This window comes from Diceros bicornis, chromosome 16 (genome assembly GCF_020826845.1).
Source record: "Diceros bicornis minor isolate mBicDic1 chromosome 16, mDicBic1.mat.cur, whole genome shotgun sequence".
NCBI classification, from domain to species: domain Eukaryota; kingdom Metazoa; phylum Chordata; class Mammalia; order Perissodactyla; family Rhinocerotidae; genus Diceros; species Diceros bicornis.
The window spans coordinates 3,929,944-3,943,255 of NC_080755.1; the positions used below are offsets into that span (position 1 = coordinate 3,929,944).

The 13,312-nt window shown below is 47.5% G+C and overlaps 1 protein-coding gene across 19 annotated transcripts in view; it reads right to left on the reverse strand.

Annotated features, from left to right (window-relative positions):
- Positions 1-12,737, reverse strand: part of EPB41L3 (erythrocyte membrane protein band 4.1 like 3) — a 236,230-nt gene extending 223,493 nt beyond the window's left edge. For 3 of the 19 annotated variants that reach the window (XM_058556647.1, XM_058556658.1, XM_058556648.1), the window contains exon 1: positions 12,366-12,736. The gene's annotated coding sequence lies outside the window, so the exon portion shown is untranslated. Of the gene's footprint in view, positions 1-8,881; positions 9,071-12,365 lie in introns of all 19 variants that reach the window. The other 16 variants (XM_058556669.1, XM_058556671.1, XM_058556668.1 and 13 more) reach the window with 11 other exon arrangements.
- Between the last annotated feature and the right edge of the window lie 575 nt (positions 12,738-13,312).

Here is a 13,312-nt window from a genome sequence, read left to right on the forward strand (position 1 = left end):
CTACTATTACCAAGTTAAGTCAGCAGAACTAAGAAAATGGTAGTTATATTTGAGAGAGAAGGTAACAAATTTGGAGCAAGGAGTATATTTTGGAAGAAAGCCTGACTATAAGCAAAAAGTCAGACTCAGGATAGCATGTGGACACTATAGCCCAGAGAAATGGGTGCTAGAAGATAGATGAAGGTTCAGGGAGGGTGTGACAAAGCACTACACACACTCATCCAGAGATGCTCACCACAGGCTCTCCATGTGCTTCCTGTGCAAAGTCTGACAGCTGATACTCGTCGTCCCAACTCTGCTCAAAGTACAGAATGAAGCGAGTCGCCTGGGCCAGTCTGGAAACCTAATCATACTTGTTAACATCTTCTCTCAGGGCAGAGAATTCAAAATTCCAAACAACTACTGACACATGCACTTTTGGAAAAACGACTCCTCTGTAAGCTGGGGAATGCCTGTATTCAGAAAGTAGGTCCCTGCCGTTTGTCTCTCTAATCTTTTCACCCCGAGGGCTGAGAAAGCCAGAGGCTGAAGTAAAGAAGCACTTCCATGCTCTTAAAAATAAAATGTACAACGTCCATTAAACTCTTCTTGGATCATTGTTTGTCTTCTGCTTTGAAAAGTAACTCAGAAAAGGAGGGCCAAAACCTCCCCAAGTATGAGCTATGCACGCATTCCTTATGGGGGAGAGGTGCAAGTTTAAAAGAAGAGGCCATGGGCTCAAAAAAGAGGAAGGCTGTGCGGGCAATATCGCCCACCTGAAGGGCACAGGATCCCATGTGGATGCAGTTGAAAAATAGAAGGCTTCAAAACATTCAGAGGTCATTGACCTTCTCCTGCCCACATCTTTGACGCTGGCTTTCACATGACGTGCAAATTGATACTTTAGTAGGTCAATGCTGAAAAGCAAATCCCTGAATTCCAGGAGTCTCTCCTGAACAGAGAAGAGTCAACAACTGCGCCCTAAATCTAGAGCAAGCGACCCCATACAAACAAGTGCAGCCTGTCTCTGCAACAACAAAACCATCCAACCATCAAGAAAAGAATGCATCAGGATTTTCAGCCCTGGTGGAAGGCACGTGCTCACAGCACTCTGACTGGTGTTAAAGGGATAATCAAACTGCTCACTGAAGTCACAGGGAGAGATTTAATAAGACAGAGATCTTTAAAATATTGCTCTGATTAACTCAGCCACTAAACTTTTTTGAAAATACATGAACAGATGTCCTCTAATTTCTAGCCTAGTTCACGATGCTAAATCCAGTCACTATAATTATTTGCATTTACTGAACACTTACTGTGTGCTATATGTAAAAGACAGCCCCACAAAAATCTGGCTCTTGGCTATGAAGAAAGTTTGGGGTTTCTCTGGCAGGCGGCTGGGGTGATGTTCAGAGGCAATGGGCAGAAAAAGAGGAAGAGCTCTGACTCTCTGTGAACACCATGCAGCTGCTCTCCTGAGCCCACAACACAGGGCACCCACGCTCACCCACATCCCACACGGGGGACGTGGGATGTGAGGAACTGAGTGTCGTTGTTCTTTTTGTTTTTTCTGTTCTCAACTCTTTTCCTTAACCTTGCTAAAATTATACTTTGGTCAGAGCAATAACTTTACAGATCAGATACTTTTTCCCGTATACACTCTTTCCAGGCAGTAAGCCACCTGCACACCCATGGAAAGCCACTGGTGGTTCAGCCAGGCTGCTCTCTGAGGCATCCTATCAGCAGCTCACAGTTAAAGCCACTTGCTACGTTCCAGCCCTGCCTAATGGACTTTTATCTCCTAGATAACAACTGGTCAGATGTAACCAACACTCCCGTTCCTTATGCCAAATGGAGGCCAGGAGAAAGCATTTAAAAAGATGTGCTATACTTTAGCCTGTATTTATCATTTCAATAGATTTTAATGTAAACCACACAGATAAATCATCTTGCTAGGCTTTGTAAAGATACCCAGAATATCTTTGAAATCATCCAAATCTACAAGGAGAAGTGAAAGGAGAGAAAATAAAATGAAATTCAGGTAACATGGTTAAACAGTGAAAATGCTGAGACAATTCAGAAAAGCAATAGATTAACTGTCATCAAGCTAATGTGATCAGTTACTCAGAGAACAGAATCTATATTACCTGTGATTATAATAATAATATTACTATTATTGTTATTAAAGAATTCTTTAGTATTTTTTATATAGCAGACCTTCTGCAGGGTGATATTTTCATTTCCTGGTGTCAAAATTGTGTTTCAATAACACTGAGCTATAAAAACTATCATGGTGTTTATGCTATGTTATCAGGTTCAAAACCAAAAGGTTTTTAATCTATAATCATGCTTTAGGATTGTAGATTTGAAAGCTGAAGCAGCTGTAACTCCATCATAAAGATGAATAAACTGTCATCCAGGGAAATTAAGTGACAATGAACCCACAATCTGGAAAATTACATCACTGCTTATTTTTCCTGAAACACACTTAGTTATCTTCTAACTGTATCGTAGGGAGACCAAAGCTACACGTAAGACAAAATACTACATGAAGTGACCTGGAAGATAAGAGTATATTCATATATTAAAAAGTACAAGACATAAAACAAAACATCATGGTACTTTTTCACGTAGTGAAAAGGTCTGACAACTGGGTCACACATGCACTCAATGTTGCATTACCTAATTCATATTCATCCTTAATATCTTTTTCCAAGGAAGCAAATAGCTAAAAATAGCACAAATTACTCATCCTTTATAAATACAATGTAGATGATGTTGTAACATGATAATATCCCTCAGGATTCGTAATTTTGTGAGAGAAAAGTATCTAAGCCATCCAACCTTTTAAAAATAAGATCTATACATTTTTAGCTTTTGTTATTCCAGTATTTAACCATAAAAGAAAAAGTAAGGAGTCTCCTGGGAAAGAACTCAGGCGAAGGGAGAGGCGAGTCAAGGTACAAGCTGCAGTCGAGGCCACCGTGGGATGCACCGCTAGGTGCAAACGCGGCCCTGCTGCCCAGCTACCTCTCCGTCCTCAGGCCATCACACTTTCCCAACCCATAGCCATAGCTGTGTCTACCCTCCTCATATTACTCCTCTGCATAAAGTCCTTCCACGGTCCCCACTGCCTATCTGATAAATTCCAAGGTTTCATAGGCTTACAAGCTGGGTACGCTTGTTCAAGCATTCACTCTGCGCCAGGCATTTTATATGAAAGCGTGGAAGCCGTAACAGACTTGGAATGTGATACAGAATACGCTTTGCTCCGTCCTCCATCCTAGCACCCGGATGCTCGTGTCTGAGTCTCGAGTGAAAGAGCACTCCACTGCGATCACAGAATCCACCGAGTGCCACTGTTGTGTGGCGGTGCCACCATGGCGAGGGGATGAATGCTGGACTTCATTGGGCCCGGGGATCACACAGCAGACTGAGCAGTGATCCAGAACCTGACCAAATCCAGACCTCAGGACAGCTAAGGAACACGTCACCTGCTGGCAGTTTGGGTGACTCTCTGTTGGGTTAGGGTCCTAGTGGGTTTAGCAGCATCCATTGGTGCCTCTGGGATCTTTGATGTTAAATTTCACTATGGTGGCCAGAATAAGAGCAAGTAAAAATGGTGGGGCACAAGCGGCACCAAGAGGATTTGGTTTTGCCAGCAAGAGGGAGATTGCCAGGGGTTCCTAAAGCCAGTTCAGAGAAATCTGACATAGTCAGAATTACTAGTGTTGCAGGTGGTGATGGCGTCAAAGATAACACAGTTGTATGACAGTTATTCAGCTCTTTGGCCTGAGAAACGTGAGCTACTGTTGTATGCACTATAAATTAAAGTGTTCTTTCAGAAACCAGATCATGGGCCAGCCCGGTGATGCAAGTGGTTAAGTGTGCATGCTCCGCTGCGGCGGCTGGGGGTTCGCAGGTTCGGATCCCGGACACACACCGACGCACTGCTTGGCAAGCCATGCTGTGGCGGCGTCCCGTATAAAGTGGAAGAAGATGGGCACGGATGTTAGCCCAGGGCCAGTATTCCTCAGCAAAAAAAAAAAAAAAAAAAAAGAGGAGGATTGGCAGATGTTAGCACAGGGCTGATCTCACCAAAAAAAAAAAAAAAAAAACAGATCAGCTCTGTCCATTTGAGAAAAATGAAAGTGAGGTAGTTTTAGTTAATTATTTCAGTAATTAAATGATCAATGTAGATCACTTCAAGATCAAGGAGTCTAAATGAATTTGTCACAGATTATTTTAGTGCAGACATAGATAAATGTCTGTCATACTCATGATTTTTCCAACACGAATGATACAGATATAGAGGGGTAGAAAAACAAAATAATAATTTCTATGCCACCTTGAAATGCAGAAACATTTTGCAGGAGGATTATCAGGTTTTGCTTTGGTTACTGCTAAAAAAAACCTTAAAAAGTGGCAAAGAGAAACTTACATTTAAATACACTCAGGACTAAAGTTTACTTTTAAAAATGATTTAAAAATAAACAAACATAGCCAGGACCAAAAGCTTGGCACATACATATTGAGAATAAAGCTGATTTGTTAAATCTAAATTTTCCTGGTGAATTATGTGTTAATAAAATATATATCATATGACACAAAGGAATGGGTACACTTGTTTGAGCACTTACTCCATGCGAGACACTTTATAAGTATTATTTCTAGTTCTTATAACAACTGTGCTAGGTAGGTATTACTAAACTAGTTTTGCAGAAGAAACTAAGACTCAGAAAACTTAGGTGATTTGTCCCCTGACACATAGCCAGAACATACTGGTACTGGAGAGCAGTGGGCGAGTGTGGCAGCTTGACTGTCCCCCACTTGCACTCAGATCTTTATCTCAGGGATATAGATAAAGTCTATATCTATATCTATATCCCTGTCTCCGAGGGAACCCAGACTCAGACAACAGAGACACTGATGTGTGTGTGGGTGGGGGCAGACGCTTAGCTCCTAGGAGTGTGGAAGATAGGTGAAGGTGGAAAGAACATTTCCCAAAAATGACATTATTTAAACAGTTTTTAAGGACCCATGTTGCAAGTCATTGTTAACACTGTGATGAAAGGGTGTTTGAGGAATTGACATGAAAGTGTGACACTGAGATAGAGAGAAAAAATAGGCAAAGAGCAGTACCTTTTACATGTTGCCAACCCAGCATCCATCCTCATACGAATGTTTCCCCTTCTGCCCCAAAAGACTGCCCCCCTCAGACCCCCACACATTGGGATGTGTGCTGAACACACAGCAAGGCGAGTTCACTCACTTTGTAGCCTATCACCATGTTTATTCTGCTCTCTACGGTTTGCAGGCTACATATTTTTAAACATTCTCATTTTGTATAGGTATTTTCTTATTCACAATGCAAACTAAAAAGGGCATCCAACATTCAAAGAAACAACTATTTTAGGTAGAATGCAAATATATGCTAATCTGTTTGAAATAAGACCTCTAGCTTATCCAAATGGTCTTTGCCCACACAGACTCCTGGTCTGATGCTTTAGCTCTGCAGAATTCTGTGGGTGTTGGGTAAAGAAATAAGTTCTCTATTTAAAGGTGAACATGAGCCTCCGATTAAACATTTGCTTGTGTTGGAATTAGTTTTTGTGAGTCGTCAGTGCTGCACTTGTAGACTGAAGGAGTCACAGAGGCAGAGACCTGTACGGTATGATGCTGATTTTCTAAAACTATCAGACTAGTAATTAATGTGTTTCACTTTATGATGCCATTTAGTGTTTTTTATCCTCTATGTGACGTAAGGAATACTTTTATTTCCATTTGCCAATGAGGCAGCTGTGGCTGAGAGCGGCTGAGTAAGCTCTCAGAGGAACTGGGTATGGAACAGTGTCCTGACGGGAATCACTTGTGTGGCCAAATGTTTTCGCATAGTGGACAACCAACATCTTTTCCATTTTATAATATATTTATGTAAACTTTATAAACACCATATGTCAGAATGTATATAATATAGATACAGCAGCTCTTGATCACTTAGATCCATCCAATTTCTCATATTCCAGAAGATGTTTGAGTATGTAATTCTAACATTATAATAAAGTGTCTAATTCCTAACTATTCAAAACCTCAGTACCTGAGCATGCCCTGTTTTTCTCCTACTTGTTCATTCCTGGTGTGCAATGGGCTATTTGATGAGGATGAATTTATCCTCTCAAGTTTGAAGTCTTCCATAGTTAAGACTGTTTGGAAGCATTTCTGTTCCTGGAATATGGAAACTGGCAAGCTTTTTATAATAATTTGTTTCTCCACCTGTCCTCAAACATATTGTATACACACAAGGAATGGCTTAGTCTTTTCATTCTTCTGGATAAGAAACATCTGAGTAACTATCTACACTAATTAACACATGCCTGATTATATGTTGTAAATCAAGGAGCCATGAAGGAATCAGATGAAAAGCTTCCTAAAGGAGGTTCTAGATCAGATAAACTCAGAAGCCCCAAACCACTCATTCTCTCACGTATTTCTGGATGCATTCAGCACTTTATGGGCATCTTGCCCAGCATATCTCATTTTTCTTTTAGCCCAATCACTATCAGCTTGGCTATCTACATTCTAGTCTGCTTTTGAAAGCTCTGTCCAGCTCACATGACTAAAAGCTCATTTCTACAATGAAGAATGTTAACAATTACAGTTTCTTCCAGCTACCAAAGCTTAAATTATTCATGTAATTAGACCAAAATGAGGTAGAGGGTGGTTTGTGAAGTTTTCAGACGATTGCCTCTTTTTCACTTTGCCTACAAAGACTCGATCAAGGGCTGGCTGCTTCTTCCTCACGCCAACTTGACTTGGGTTTGGAATACCTTTCTCCTGTCATCCCCCTTCTCAGGCATCCCTACGCAGTCTTTCGCTCAATGAAAAGTTACTGAGCCCCTACTCTGGGCAGCACCTGGTGATGAATACAAAGATGAGAAAGTTCTCAATCAACAGGAACACACTAAAGAATAAATACAAGGTACATGCCACGTGAGAGGAAAGGCAAAGAGCTGCAGAAAAAAAGATGAGGGAGAGAGACCTGAGAATGGCCAAGAAAAACTTCACGAGGGAGGTAGTGTTTGAGTTGGGCCTTGAAAAACCAGCAGGATTTCAAGATGAAGGTAGAGTCAAGAGGGGCATTTCAGTTGAATGAAATAGATGAGCAAAGGACACAGAAATAAAACCTAAAGGTATGCATCAGCCAGGGCAACAGGTGTAATGAGTTTCCTGTTGGGGCTACAGAACATGTGGACATAGGAGAGCAAACATAGGGTTTTGAATACACATGTAAAAGATTTAGATCTTATCCTTTAGGAAACAGGGGAGACTTGAGGTTTGGAGCCGGAAGTGATATAATCAAAGCTACAAGGACAGCACTGGAAGCAGAAGTTAGGGGAGGTGGGATGAGCGTGGGAAACAGGGGAGACTTGAGGTTTGGAGCCAGAAGTGATATAATCAAAGCTACAAGGACAGCGCTGGAAGCAGAAGTTAGGGGAGGTGGGATGAGCGTGGGCTAGGATGCTCACCACAACGGTCCAAGCAGGAGGTGGCAAGAGCCTGGGGTAGGACTGGTGGCAATGCAACAGAGAGGGAGTGACCGTGGGAGTCACCACCACAGGGCCACTGACCTTTCCAGGGTGTGTATCTGTGGGAGTGATGGGAGAGAGGAAGGCCTGAAAAACGACAACCAGGTTTCCTGCCCCAGTGACTTGGGACATGCTGCACGGGCATAAGGGAGGAAAGGATAAAATCGATGGATAAAATTTTTAGTGTGAGGTGAGTCTTCAGTCTGAGGTGACTGTGGAACAGCTGGGTAAAAATATCTACTTGGCAGTTGGAAATGTGAGACTAGATTTCTAATGGAGGCTGGAGATAAAGATCTGGTAATAACTCATCCAGCAAACACACGCTCCTGGTTCTAGAAAACCAGAAGCTTGTTGCAAGGCAGCTAACCTAAAAACCAGGCTGGGTGTGAAGTGATTTCCATTCTTATCCCCATTTAGCTGACGGGGACACTGGCCCAGAGGCATTACACAACGTGCTGGAGTAGGCAGGGAGGGCTGAGTTCTGATCCCCGCCCTTGTTTGTTCACCACACCTCTTATTTCAGAGTTCCCAATGTAAGTACTGCCATGCATTCCTTTGCCCATTAATATCTTTCCTCAAGTTCTGATCTTTGTTCATTCTACTTGACTGAAATCTCTCCAAATTGGCCCCAATAATATTCAGTGCCATTCCCTATCTCATCACTGCTTTTAATCTAGTTAGCTGCTCACTCTCTCATTATAGAGGATTCCAAGATAGTGGATTTTTAGCTCCCGAGTCTTGAGTTTTGTCCGCAATCCTACCAGGATATGACCCCCCTGTATTCAGTGTGGGTACGCGACCCACAGCACTGCGGAACACACGCTGGACATGGATCAGACCTGCTGTTTTACAGGACGTGTCATCAGAACACCAAATGTTCCCCAACAAAAGCCTCACCTGCTGCCCCACCAGCGTTAAGACAAATACATTCTTCTCTTCACCTCAGCACCTGGTGACGATTTGGTTTCTGTGCATTGCACTTTCATCCACTCCCTGGCAAAATGACAAATCATAAACTTTCTAACAGCTGTTTACATTTCTCCGTCTTTACTGTGAAGATCACGGCCCAACTGCTGTTTAAGTCTCCAGCCTCTTTGGCAGCTGCACTCAAAGTCATGTTTCCCAACTAACTGCTACTCTCGGTTAACTCGCTCAGAACTGGAAAATTCTGTGTTCCATGTGCTAAGTCTCACACTGTCCTTCCAGAACATCCGGCAACTCTGAAGTCATAAATGAATTCTCACAGTGTCGCAGGTGAAAATTCTTATTCTCCTTCCAGATGAGGAAGCAGCTGCCCAGAGTGGACTGTGACGCACCCGGCTCCCTGGATCTTTTCAATGAACAGTTCACAGCGAGCCGCCCTGACTGAGAATTCTCCCGAAATCATCCCCTGCTTTAGTTTTGGCTTCTTTTTCTCAGAGGAAGCATGTCAACATTCGATGTGTCGTGAGGAGAGCCAGCAATCTGGGGTTGGGGGTCACATGAAGAATCTGTGGCTCTTTGGCCTGGAGAAGAGAAGAAACAGAGACATGCAGCCTGTTCTTAAATATAAGAACGGTGGGCGTGTAGGAGAGAGAGAAGGCTGGGTGTTACAGCTCAGGAGGTGGAACTGGAAGGAAGGAATAGAAAGGCAGGCCAAGCTCTGGGGAACTTCTTAGTGTGTTTATATAGTCCTCCAGGAGAACTTTTCCTCCTCCTTCAAATCCAAACCACAGGACCCATCCTTAGTCAAGTTTCCCTTGCTGTTGCTGCTCAAAGCATGAGATCACTTCACTGAAATTCCTTAACGTTCTCACATGTCTATCCAACAGCACCAAAATCACATTTCCTTTCTGGCCCGCCAGCTAGAATGTGAGCTCCATGTGGGCAGAAGCAATGTCATGTTCACCCTTGTGTTCCTAACATTTGAATAATGAATTTACCTAAAATAGATAGAATACTTGTAAAAGTCATGAGATCCCCGTTTCTAGAGGCATTCAACCAGAGACTGCTATACAGGGACTTCAAGCATGCAACTGTCATTCTGTTATTTCTAATTTCCTAATATCTTAAGTACATTTTTATTTAAAGTGATTTCACAAATCCCAAATAATTTAAAAATATTTGTAACTAAACAATGCACATTAGTCCTCAAAATGAAAATTATAATTAGTTTAATATTCTGATTTAAATGATGGCTGATCCTAGAAATTATTAAATGTCTTTTCAGGCCAATGTTCTTAATTATAAGCACCAGTTTATAAATGTTTGTTGAACACCTACTCTATACCAGGCCCTGGGCTGAGAATGGACGAAATGGGTGAAAGGATGAGAAAGACAGAGCCCGGGCTTCAATAACTTACATTCCAGGAGGGACATCTCCATTATCGGAATTGAGAGGTCATAATGTAGTCACAAAATTTCGGTTTTATACCTCTGCTCCTCAGAACAGACAACGTTTTCCTGAGGTTACTACACGCTCTGTTCTAAGAAGCCTCTTTAAAAGTCCTCTTTGGAAACTAATGTTACAAGAGAGGATCTCTAACCCCTTGGTGTCAGTTAAGTCCGAAAAGTAATTGATCCGGCTGGGAAATGCCTACGGCAGATAAGTGAAAGGGAGGAGGGCCTGCAAGGGCATTTACAAACCAATCTGAATCCTCATGGTTGTAAAATAATTACAGAGCTATGTGCACCCCACCCCCACCCCCACCCGCAGCACAAGTCCATCTTGGGAAGCGCAAACCCTGCAGGCCTTTCAGTACCTGTCATTAGAAGTGCAAATATAGAGGCCTCTCTCAGGCCCCGCTCTACCAGATTAGAGTCTGTAGCTAATCAAATGGAATTTAGATTTAAACCGGAATTAGATGTGGATTTACAGTCGTTCCTCCGTTCATTCACTTCGTGGATTCCAGCCCTCTCTCGGCCCAGTCTTAATCCAATGCACTGCAGAGGGAATTACACGAGTTGTTGCCGAGCCGGGGGGGGGGGGGGGGGGGGCTCCCACGCTCGGTCCCCTGGGGAGAGCGGCGCCATGGGCCGGGAGCAGGACCTCGCGGCTGGGTCAGCCTTGCCTTGCCTCGGGCATCTTTGGCGCTCACCGCCGCCCTAAGGCGACTGCGCCAGCCGCCGGATCCCGGCGCCTTCCCTTCCTGCGTTTTTTGGACGCCGCCCCTCACCCCTGAGAGAATTTCGCCGGCTTTTCGGGCGCAGATGCTTCACTTCTGCAGAAGAAAAAGCGAAAGCCCGGCCGGCGGGCCGAGGGGGCGGCCGAACGCGCGGAGTGGCTGCTGCTTCTGAATCTGCAGCGGCCGCGGGGGCTGTCACCACGCGCTGCGGACCCCGACCTCAACTTCCAGCGCAACTGCGATGCCCCGGAGCCCACCGCAGCCGCGACGCGCCCTCCTACGCCGGCGCAATGCCCTTCGGCTCCCGCCGCCCGGTCCCCAGCCACCCCACCTCCCGCGCAGCGCGCCCCCGCCGGCCCCTCGCTCCTCGGCTTCCAAGCAAGACGCGCCAAACGGAGTTTGGATGCTCAGCGGCCCCAACTTCAGCTTCCCGAGTGTCACCGACGCCCTCCCTGGAGCGCCGACCCGCCTCCGCCACCCGAGGTCCTTACAGCCAGCGAGGGGCGCTCCCCCAGATTTTAAAAAACCACCTCATTCGCCTCGGGAGCGCCTCGATCCCCCACTCGCTCCCTGTAGCCTGATGACTTTTACCCCGGACGCGCCTAGGTGGAGGGGCTTGGGAGCTGGAGCGTGAGGAAGAGAGGAGCCAGCGGCGCTGAGTTGCTGGGCTGCAGCTGCGCGCTGCCGGCGGCGAGGGGCGGCGGGGCCATGCGGCTCGGCCGGGCAGGAGGTGGGGGCTCACGGCCTCCGCCTCACGGAGGGTCGCACATGCTCACCCTCACACACACTCACTGCCGCCTGCACCGGCACGCCGCGAGCCCGGACGCGGAGGTCAGAGACACTGTCCACTTCAAAGCAGGGGCTGAAACGCCCAGGTGGAGGCAGAGACTGTAGCCTCTTCCCCAAGGCTCGCACCATCCTAGGAGGCCCCCCAGTTTCCTGGAGTGAGCAAGGTCTGGCTTCTGAGATTCCGTCCGCTCCCTGGGCAAGCGGTTCAAGCTGCAGGGGGCCGGGGATGGATAGAGGGAGCACTAAAGAGCAAGCCCGCGCTCACCTCCGCCCTCTGCGCAGAAAACTGGCCAGACCCACTCGCCTCTAGCGCACAACTAGGCGGCGGGGCGCTCCAACTCCGGCGAGCCAGGGAGGGGGGAGCGATAGCAGCAACCACTCCACGCGGTGGCAAAGGCACGGAATCTCGGAACAGGCTGAGCCGCCGGCGCCGAGGGGTGGAGGCGAGAGGGGCGCAGGAGGAGTTGCGGGAGCCCGAAGGCATGATGTCCTCCCGCGCTTCTGGCTCGCGGGGACTGAAGATTCGTGCGCTCGCCCGGCCCGGCGCGCTCACTCGGGGCTTCGCAGAGGCGCCGCGCCCCGTTCCCTCTGCGGCTCCCGAACGGCGCGCACCGGAGCGATCCCGGCCAGCTTAAATCAGAGTGCAAGCCCTTCGGCCACCTCAAAGCACCTCTCTGCCCGTCCCTCGCCTCAGGGTGCCCGCCCGGGAGTCCCTGCCGATTCCAGGAGGAACCTGGCAGGTAGCTCCCGGCCGGGCCAGCCTCACCCCTTCCTCGCTTTCTCCCTCATCGACCTCGAGCCAAGGGCAGGAGCCCGCGCCCCGGCCCTTGGCCACCAGGCGAGCAGGCGTCCCGGCCTGCGCCCGGCAGCGAAGAGGAATAGGACACTGGAAAGGAAAGGAGCTCACCTGGGTCACCTGGAGCCTTCCTCCCCGATCCCTACCAGCGCCTGTTCTCAGCCCTCAGGCACAACCTTCCTTGAAGAAAAAAAAGTAGCGCAAGGGCAAAGAAGAGGTAGGGCTGCTCACAGGTCCCTGCGCAGCGGCTTTTTCCTTCGGATTCCCCGAGTCCAGTCTCGGGCTTGGCGGCGGGAAAGGGCTCCCGGAGGCTGGAAGGGGCCGCCAGAGCCAAGCTCCAAGTTGTCACCTGCAGTGCGCGCCGCGCGCCTGTGCCAGCCCGCGCCGCTCGGCCCTTGCCGGCCCCCCCTCCTCGCGCGCTTGTTGGCTGCGCCGGGTGCCCGGGCGGACCCGATGCTCGGCCCGCCCCGCTCCCGCCTGAGAGCCGCCCGCTCGCAGGGAGCGTGTCTCCTCCTTCCCGGCTTCCTGGGCTTTATAGCCGGCGAGTCCTGGGAGCTGCTCAGGCTTTTGCAAACAGGGGAAGAATCGAGCGCGCGCGCGCACACACACACACACACACACACACACACACGAGTTCGTGTAGATTGGGGATTGGAGGAAAGAGAAAAGATATGAAAAATGCCCTTCGTGTGCCTTAAGGGGACCTGGTAACTTGGTTTCATTTGCTGGTATTAAATTTGTGCAATCTCTGAAAAGAGTTAACGTCACAGCGGCAAATAGTGCAGGGATGTGAGCCAGAAAGTGGTTTGGGGGTTGTTTCCGCTTAAGTATCCCACAAGTCCACGTGAAGCGCTACAATGTGATGATCAGTCCTATGGTCCCTGTATTTTCTCACCCTGCCCGCGCCACTGCTGTGGAGGGTTCCAGCACCCGCAAAGCCACGCACCCCCACTGATGCCCATACAGCCTCCAGGCTGGAAGGCCCAGCGTGACAGCCACCTGCTTGCTTGATCCTGCTGCTGGGAGTCCAGGCCATGAAAATTCATGCCTGTGCATGT